The 8,622-nt window shown below is 46.0% G+C and overlaps 1 non-coding gene across 1 annotated transcript; it reads right to left on the bottom strand.

Annotated features, from left to right (window-relative positions):
• Positions 1 to 7,854: 7,854 nt before the first annotated feature.
• Positions 7,855 to 7,929, bottom strand: Trnat-ugu (transfer RNA threonine (anticodon UGU)). The gene has a single exon. It is a non-coding gene; the product is annotated as a tRNA-Thr (tRNA).
• Positions 7,930 to 8,622: the final 693 nt, after the last annotated feature.

Here is an 8,622-nt window from a genome sequence, read left to right as displayed (position 1 = left end):
CATTATTTGGATTGCAGTGTTGGATTACAGTGATTGGATTTTGCGTGTGACGACGATGAATAACGAGGAAGCCTGTGCTGAGATTAGCCGTTATTAACAGTGTATTGACGAAGGCAGTGGCTGTCTCCTTGTTTTGTGTTTTTGGTATGAATATAGGTCTCGACTAGTGAAGCTGTGTTTGTTGTTCTTCTTGCCACCAGACAATACATTATTACAGTATTTGCGAAGGACAATATGGAATGTAACATCTCCTGAGCAGTCCAATCCGATTGCCAGCCCCATTAGGTACACGGTCACATTAATTAATTACTTAATTTGGGCTGCTATTCAGATCCGCGAACGAGCGGATACACCAAAATAATAAGGGAGTGTTACATATTGCAATGTGAGCTATACAGGGTGAGTCACCTAACGTTACCGCTGGATATATTTCGTAAACCGCATCAAATACTGACGAACCAATTCCACAGACCGAACGTAAGAAGAGGGGCTAGTGTAATTGTTTAATACAAACCATACAAAAATGCACGGAAGTATGTTTTTTAACACAAACCTACGTTTTTTTTAAATGGAACCACGTTAGTTTTGTTAGCACATCTGAACATATAAAAAAATACGTAATCAGTGTCGTTTGTTGCATTGTAAAATGTTAATTACATCCGGAGATATAGTAACCTAAAGTTGACGCTTGAAACCTCCGACGTTCAGTTGCGTGTTGTAACAAACACGGGCCACGGTCGGCGAGCAGCATCTGCAGGGACATGTTTACGATGACGACCGTGTTTACGAGTGTGGCTGTAGTACACTGTTGTGATTTGGTCTAGCTGTCTCTGTGTCCGCATGTAGCGCTTGCTGCTATCGTTATTCTGCATTCGTCTCCGCACGCAGACCAACTGTAGTACACCGTGTTACCAGACGTCTGTGATAGTGTAGTGTTGTAGGAACTGTGACCATGATGTATTCGAACTCTGAAAAGGCGGAGATGATACTCATTTATGGCGAGTGTCGACGAAATGCAGCTGAAGCCTGCAGGGTGTATGCAGAACGGTACCCGGATAGAGAGCATCCAACGTGCCGCACATTGCAAAACATCTATCGCCAACTGTATGCAACAGGTATGGTCGTAGCACGCAAACGGTCCGTAACAGGCCCGTCACAAGAGAAGCGGGTGCAGTTGGTGTGTTAGCTGCTGTTGCCATGAACCCACACATGAGTACACGGGACATTGCGAGAGCCGGTGGACTGAGTCAAAGTAGTGTCATGCGCATACTGCATCGTCACCGCTTTCACCCGTTTCATGTGTCGCTACATCAGCAATTACATGGTGATGACTTTAATCATCGAGTGCAATTCTGTCAATGGGCATTAACAGAGAATGCGTTGCAGTTCTACCTGTTTACCGATGAAGCGGGTTGCACAAACAACGGGGCAGTGAATCTACGGAACATGTATTACTGATCCGTGGACAATCCTCGCTGGCTCAGACAGGTAGAGCGACAGCGACCGTGGACTGTAAATGTATGGTGCGGAATCATTGGCGACCACCTCATTTGTCCTCACTTCATTGCAGGGGCCAAAACGTCTGCAACATACATCGCGTTTCTACAGAATGATCTGCCAACGTTGCTCGAAAATGTCCCACTGGAAACGCGTCGACGTATGTGGTATCAGCATGATGGTGAACCTGCACATTCCGCAATTAACACTAGGCTGACCCTTGACAGGATGTTCGAAGGGCGTTTCGTAGGACGTGGAGGACGTATAAATTGGCCAGCCCGTTCTCCTGATCTTACACCTCTGGACTTCTTTCTGTGGGGTACGTTAAAGGAGAATGTGTACCGTGATGTGCCTACAACCCCAGAGGATATGAAACAACGTATTGTGGCAGCCTGCGGCGACCTTACACCAGATGTACTGCGGCGTGTACGACATTCATTACGTCAGAGATTGCAATTGTGTGCAGCAAATGATGGCCACCACATTGAACATCTATTGGCCTGACATGTAGGGACACACTCTATTCCACTCCATAATTGAAAACGGAAACCACGTGTGTACGTGTACCTCAACCATCATGGTAATGTACATGTGCGTCAGTGAAAAAGACCAATAAAAAGTTGTTAGCATGTGGACGTAATGTGCTGTTCCAGTCTCTTCTGTACCTAAGGTCCATCACCGTTCCCTTTGGATCCCTACGTAATTCGGTGCTCTCCGATACACACGATCGAACAGCGGAGGAGTGGTACTCAAGCGTCAACTTTAGGTTACAATATCTCCGGATGTGATTAACATTTTACAATGCAACAAACGGCACTGATTACGTATTTGTTTATATGTTCAGATGTGCTAACAAAACTAACGGGGTTCCATTAAAAAAAACGTAGGTTTGTGTTAAAAAACATACTTCGGTGCATTTTTTTATGGTTTGTATTAACCAATTACACTAGCCCCTCTCCTCACGTTCGGTCTGTGGAATCGATTCGTCAGTATTTGATGTGGTTTACGAAATATATCCAGCGGTTATGTTAGGTGACTCACCCTGTATATTCTTTCTGCACTTATATTCTACATATACAAGCGTTGATTCGCATCTCCTGCTATGTGAAATATTTTTATGTCTCTCACATTAAGCATTTGCAACAGCAATTTCAGGTCCACTTAAAAACGGCCTAATGTGGAGGCCGAAGTCGGGCATGAACTTTATAAAGTTGCTATCAGCAACTGGAGCAGCATTCCATTGAGTAATATTTTATTGCGCTTAGTCGGTTTCGACAGATTAATCTGCCGAAAATTATATACTGGCCTCTAACACGGATAAGCAAACGTTAATACCTTCGACAATGAAGCATAATGCCACGAGATATCGCAAAATTTATGGTGTTTACGATAACTACAATCTGTGGCTATAAGACCTGTGACTAAAGGTCCGCAGATGACACATTAATACGTCGAAACCAGCGAAGTGCAATGAAATATTTGAATTGTGCAGTTGACGACTAGTGTTCAAAAAAGTGTCGAATACTTTGAGAGGTGATAGTATTCATGTAAACAAGAAAAGTAAGTCCACTTAACATCGGTTCAGAGACGCATACTTTCCGAGATAAACACGTGCTTAAAGGAAGGGCTGCGCTACGCTTGGTCGCGGTTATTAGCACAGTCGTTGCAACGGCTCTCCGTCAAATATTTCTGCAAGGTATTATGATGTCTTACATACAGTGCTCTTCCTACCAGCGGGTGGTCTGCTGTCAGTTGTGCAGTTCGAGTCGTGTCGTAGGCAACATTAGGTTTCGTCGTGTTTGTGTGCCTTATTGGATAGTACTGTTGAGACTCCCAGCTTAACCCGCAGGACAGGACAGGTAGTTTAAATTGTGGAAAGGGACCAAAATAAGGGGCTATCAGTTACACTCGAATATACAACTTTATTATTTGATCAAACATTGCAAGCGCCCAATTTTTTTTAAACACACAGCTTTAATCTTTGGGACTTAATTACTGGCTGAAAGTCACTTTCATTTAAAAACGGCTGAAGGCCAATAACTTAAAACGCAAGCATAATCAGAAATTTAAAAGGCAAGCCTCATCTTACAACAGTTCTTTATTTAGGCTGAAGGCCCAAAGAATCTAAGATTTTCAGAGCAAACATTTTGAATTCAAAATCGGTTGAAAGCCCAACACTTAAGGCTAAACAACATTAAATTAAAAAAAAAAACAAAGGCCTTACACAAAACAGTTCTTTAATTTAGCCTGAAGGCTCAAGACTTAAAATTCAACAACATTAAAACCTTTGAAATGCCAAAGGTCTTACGTGAAAATTCTTTAAATTAGGCTGAAGGCCTACAGAATCTTACGCCTTAAGGGCAAAACAACCTTAATTTACCAAAAAAAAATCGGCTAGAAGCCATACAACTACACACATCAAGAACAAAATAAAAAAGGGCAGCACGCGCAAGGGCGCTGAGATGTTCGAGGGTCGGCCTGGAATTCAAAAACTAACGCTCGCTTAAGTGAGACAGGCAGTCGGGCCAACCATTCACGATCCGACGACAACCCAACCGACCGACAGTCAACGGACCCACCGACAAGATAACTTGCACTTCACCCGACCAGGGCATAACATGGAGTTCAACGGAACAACGTAGAAGATATTGGTGCCCACAACCAATCATACATGGAGCTGTGAAACTACACACAGTGCTGGACAACAACAACACGATGAGGAAACTACACTGCCTGAAATTTACGTCAACGGCCCGGGCAGGCAACCAGAACGTTAACGGTCACAAGGCAGAAGATTCCGCTGGCGCACTTCAATTAAAGTAACCAAATACAGTGAAACTCCACCGGAGGGTGGCTAGAATTTTCCAACTTGAAAACCACGTTGCTGCTCGCGGGAATATCCCAACAGCCGACAACAAACTCCAAACGACACAATGGAATAGTCTTGACATGCTGGTTGATTAAATCAAAACTCAACTTTCGTGTCCAGGGTCGGTGAGCCACGGACCTCGTAGCAATGGGAACAGCCCCACACACTCCGACACCGCGCAGAGACCACCAGCGGGCCCCGGCCAAACCACGTCCCACGGAGAATTCCTCGCTGTTCCACGCCAACCGACCGACCGCCCGGGCCCGGAAACGGTGAAGGACCAAATATACGTTGGCCGATGAGACGATCACCCGAACGACCAACCAACGGTCGTTACCATACAATCTCCTTTCGTCGGACAGTTCATGTGTGGCTGTTGATATACTTTCCAGGATGTGAGGTCGTGGTCCAAGAACTTTTCTGCCTCTTACGTTTCGTCCAGGACTGCGCTGGACTTCCTCAGAGGCACTGCTCCGCTGAGTCTTGCCGGCTGACTCGGTCGGCAAGACTCAGCGGAGCAGCGCCTCTGAGGAAGTCCAGCGCAGTCCTGGACGAAACGTAAGGAGCAGAAAAGTTCTTGGACCACGACCTCACATCCCGGAAAGTATATCAACAGCCATGTCACCCGGGAGTGAAAGCCTTCATTCTACAGTTCATGTGTGTCGCCAACGGTCGGCGAGCACCGGCTGTCCGTGCCTCACAGGCGCTCCGTCCCCGACTTTACTGCTGCTGCGTCCCGACTGCACTGCTGGTCCGTCTTCAACTGACTGCCAGACACACGACGACCCGGAAATACTATCGGTCGCTCCAGATATGGTACGACAGTGCACTTATCTATAGACGCTGCTTCTGCCGCTCAGGGGCAAGTAAGGCAGGAAGTTAGTGTGACCCCAGTAAATGGAAAAAGAAAACGAGGCGACAGTACAGTAATAGATGATGACAAACAATGAATGGGATAAACGCTAGCCGTGCACTGCTCAACTGTCAACCCTGGGTACGTGTAAAGGTGTTTTACCTTCTTGCAAATGCGGATTCACTTATGTATTTATTGGTATTACGCTGTCTGTACGTACAAAACGGTGAGGTATATTTACATTTTCTCTCTTACACCACATGTTAACAATGGAAGCCTTCTACTCGACAAGTGAAATGCCGGGTATGATATTCTGCTATGGTTTTTCAAATGGATATAGCTTGTGAGCCCATGCCCTCTACACTGAAAAATATCCACAGCGCTGGGTGTCCTCTGATAAGCTGTTCAGCAGATTTTCCCAGCATCTGAGGGACACAGGTCCCGTTGCACCTCGCAAGACTGACGGTGGAAGGCCCCGCACAGTCTGCACGCCTCACGTGGAGGAATGTGTGCCACGTTCGGTGGAATAATCCCTGGGACTAGTGTGCGACGAATAGCAGAAGCACAAGGTGTGTCTCACTCTGTTATCTGGGGGGGGGGGGGGTACTTCATGAACAGTTACTATACCCATATCATCTACAGTACATTCAGGTCCTATGGTCGCAGAATCATCATGTCAGATGACGCTTCTGTCAATGGCTGTTGCAGAAGTGTGCCGTAGATCCACTGTTTACCCCCAAGATTTCATTTACCGACGAGGCAGGGTTTAGAAGAGATGGTGCTGTGAATGTTCATAACCGGCATCTATGGGCAGACGTAAATTCCAAAGCAGTTCACGAAAGAGGGCATCAACACCGATTCTCAATCGACGTATGGGCGGCATACTTGGCGAGAGGTTAATACGGCTATTCGTGCTACCACAAACGTCAATTGGAACCCTTTACCTGGACTTCCTCAGTAACGTATTGCCTACCTTGCTAGAGGTTTTACCATTGCAGCAACGAATACAAATGTGATCCATCGAAGACGGCGTACCAGCACACTTTCGTCACAATGTGAGCGAAACTCTGACCCACAGAACCACTGGATTGTGACAATCTGAGCAGTTCTCTTAGGTTGTTCGCAGATGATGCTGTAATTTACCGTCTAGTAAGGTCATCCGAAGGCCAGTATCAGTTGCCAAGCGATTTAGAAAAGATTGCTGTATGGTGTGGCAAGTGGCAGTTGACGCTAAATAACGAAAAGTGTGAGGTGGTCCACATGAGTTCCAAAAGAAATCCGTTGGAATTTGATTACTCGAAAGATAGTACAGTTCTCAAGGCTGTCAATTCAACTAAGTACCTGGGTGTAAAAATTACGAACCACTTCAGTTGGAAAGACCACATAGATAATATTGTGGGGAAGGCGAGTCAAAGGTTGCGTTTCATTGGCAGGACACTTGGAAGATGCAACAAGTCCACTAAAGAGACAGCTTACACTACACTCGTTCGTCCTCTGTTAGAATATTGCTGCGCGGTGTGGGATCCTTACCAGGTGGGATTGACGGAGGACATCGAAAGGGTGCAAAAAAGGGCAGCTCGTTTTGTATTATCACGTAATAGGGGAGAGAGTGTGGCAGATATGATACGCGAGTTGGGATGGAAGTCATTAAAGCAAAGACGTTTTTCGTAGCGGCGAGATCTATTTACGAAATTCCAGTCACCAACTTTCTCTTCCGAATGCGAAAATATTTTGTTGAGCCCAACCTACATAGGTAGGAATGATCATCAAAATAAAATAAGAGAAATCAGAACTCGAACAGAAAGGTTTAGGTGTTCGTTTTACCCCCGCGCTGTTCGGGAGTGGAATGGTAGGGAGATAGCATGACTGTGGTTCGATGAACCCTCTGCCAAGCACTTAAATGTGAATTGCAGAGTAATCGTGTAGATGTAGATGTAAGTGGAGGGGGGGGGGAGGAGGGGGGAGGCTCACCTTAGCCTGTTCGTTTCCCAGATCTCAATCCCCTAGACCTCTGTTGTGGAGACACTTGAAGGAAATGGTCTTCGCCACGCCAGTCAACGACGTGCGGACACTACAGGGTCACGTCTTCAGTGCGTGCAGGTAAAATAACAACCATGTATACTTCGAAGGGTCTGTCATTCCTTACGGCGGAGGGCAGCGAACTTTTGGCGCCTGCAGAAAAGGTGCGTAGTTAGTCCGCGAGACATGCTCATCGGGTGAACGACAGGTCGGGACATCTCTGCTGGTGCGAGTCAGGGCACAATTGTTTAGAATTGAGTAATATGGAACAGTATGTTTTTCAGTTACGGCAATTGAGCGAAATTTTAAACGACAGTAGCTAGCTGGAGTGAAAATGTTAATAGTGCGAGTGTGCACATACTCTGCGCATTTTCATGAACATAGGATATAATGAACCGAGTGGTAATTATAAATTGTTTGGTTTCTGATCCACTCTTCATTAAACCATTTATATTGAAGAGGTCAGTAGAAGACTGAGACGACACATGTTAGCTAGGCACGAGCTTATCGCCATTATTGCATTAATATGGACAACTTGGATGTAATTACAATTATATTAATGCCGTCAGCTGCTGACGGGCGTTGATATATATCAACGGGGACAGGTGAAAATGTGTGCCCCGACCGGGACTCGAACCCGGGATCTCCTGCTTACATGGCAGACACTCTAGCCATCTGAGCCACCGAGGGCACAGAGGATAGTGCGACTGCAGGAACGATCTCGCGCACGCCTCCCGCGAGACCCACATTCTCACCTTGTATGTCCACACACTACATTCGTAGTGTCCCACCCCAACATACTCATTACTCGTGGAAGACATTCTTACCAAGTCCCGTAAGAGTTCGGGGAATATGTGTGCATCCGCACAGAAGAAGAAGGTCATGGCCGGTATTGCCAGAATTATATACTTATATGGATACGGTGTCTGTTCTTTCGGACATGTCCGACTTGGAAGTAAGCTGTCGGAAATGCTCTCTGTAAATACTCTGATGCCAAATATGACATCAAACACAGATCAGTCAGATGAGTAGCTTATGAAGTCACCAAACGGCTGGTCAACTTACCCGTTTTTCGGTCATCCTACAGTCTGCGTTTCACTCTCCTTACTGGGGATACTCGTAAGTATCCTGCCATCTGAAAGTATCTGCTCAGTAGGACCGCTGTTGACTGTCTGAAACTGTGAGTACAGACGGACAAATGACACAATCGAAGCTCTCTGAAGATATTATTCCGGTTAACAATGGATACTTCGTGATTCTGACTCTTCGTGGCAGATTAGAACTATGTGTAGAATGAGACTCGAACTTCGGACGTTTGCCTTCCACTGGCAAGTTTACAGACTGAGCTGTCCAAGCACTACTCACGACCCGCCCTCACAGCTTT

The sequence above is a fragment of the Schistocerca nitens genome, chromosome 5 (assembly GCF_023898315.1).
Source record: "Schistocerca nitens isolate TAMUIC-IGC-003100 chromosome 5, iqSchNite1.1, whole genome shotgun sequence".
Taxonomy (NCBI): Eukaryota; Metazoa; Arthropoda; class Insecta; order Orthoptera; family Acrididae; genus Schistocerca; species Schistocerca nitens.
The sequence above is the reverse complement of the archived record's forward strand: the minus strand, read 5'-3'. Positions and strand labels throughout refer to the sequence as shown.